Here is a 1,480-nt window from a genome sequence, read left to right on the forward strand (position 1 = left end):
GCTGAGTTTGCATACTCTATCACAGATGAAGTAAATAAAATGCAATATTTGTCAAATACACAGAGGTTTCAGAAACGTTTTCATGAGCAACAGAAACACTTTTTATATACTGCTTAATACAGCGCCAAGTTTAACATAAATATATACTATTTAAACTAATAAAGTTGGTGTATATATGCTTTCATGATAAACGTGACTCAATATAACATTGCAACTACAGTAAAAAAAAGCGACTACTTTTACTGTTCTAAAAACACAGATTTATGAGCAGTATTGGATTTGAAGATGTTAGAAACACACGTCATTGTTGTCATGTGGTGAATTTGGCCAATTGTGAAACAGCTGTGTCGTCATCAGCACTCCTGCAGTCGCTCTGAAAAAGCTGTGCCAGCTGAGTCAGCTGGCTGCTCTCGAAACGCTATCGCGGTACTTTGATGCCACACATGACAGTGACGTGACGTCGGCGCCGGTTCAAGTTGGACTAAATTTCTAACCGGCATGCACTGCTTCAAGTCAGCCGCCGATCGGTCTGCATGAAGTCGAACGCACCTAAGGTCTCAGGTGTGAATGGGGAGCAGGTGTGTTAAATTTAGTGTTATCGCTCTCACTCTCTCATACTGGTCACTGGAAGTTCAACATGGCACCTCATGGCAAAGAACTCTCTGAGGATCTGGAAAAAATAATTGTTGCTCTACATAAAGATGGCATAGGCTATACGAAGATTGCCAAGACCCTGAAACTGAGCTGCAGCATGGTGGCCAAGATCATACAGCGGTTTAACAGGACAGGTTCCACTCAGAACAGGCCTCGCCATGGTCGACCAAAGAAGTTGAGTGCACGTGCTCCGCGTCATATCCAGAGGTTGTGTTTGGGAAATAGACGTATGAGTGCTGCCAGCATTGCTGCAGAGGTTGAAGGGGTGGGGGGGTCAGCCTGTCAGTGCTCAGACCATACGCCGCACACTGCATCAAATTGGTCTGCATGGCTGTCGTCCCAGAAGGAAGCCTCTTCTAAAGATGATGCACAAGAAAGCCCGCAAACAGTTTGCTGAAGACAAGCAGACTAAGGACATGGATTACTGGAACCATGTCCTGTGGTCTGATGAGACCAAGATAAACTTATTTGGTTCAGATGGTGTCAAGCGTGTCTGGCGGCAACCAGGTGAGGAGTACAAAGACAAGTGTGTCTTGTCTACAGTCAAGCATGGTGGTGGGAGTGTCATGGTCTGGGGCTGCATGAGTGCTGCCGGCACTGGGGAGCTAAAGTTCATTGAGGGAACCATGAATGCCAACATGTACTGTGACATGCCGCAGGGCAGTATTCCAACATGACAACGACCCCAAACACACCTCCAAGATGACCACTGCCTTGGTAAGGAAGCTGAGGGTAAAGGTGATGGATTGGCCAATTATGGGCATCCTCAAATGGAAGGTGGAGGAGCGCAAGGTCTCTAACATCCACCAGCTCCGTGATGTCGTCA

Source organism: Sinocyclocheilus grahami, unplaced genomic scaffold (genome assembly GCF_001515645.1).
Source record: "Sinocyclocheilus grahami isolate Dianchi unplaced genomic scaffold, SAMN03320097.WGS_v1.1 scaffold351.1, whole genome shotgun sequence".
NCBI classification, from domain to species: Eukaryota; Metazoa; Chordata; class Actinopteri; order Cypriniformes; family Cyprinidae; genus Sinocyclocheilus; species Sinocyclocheilus grahami.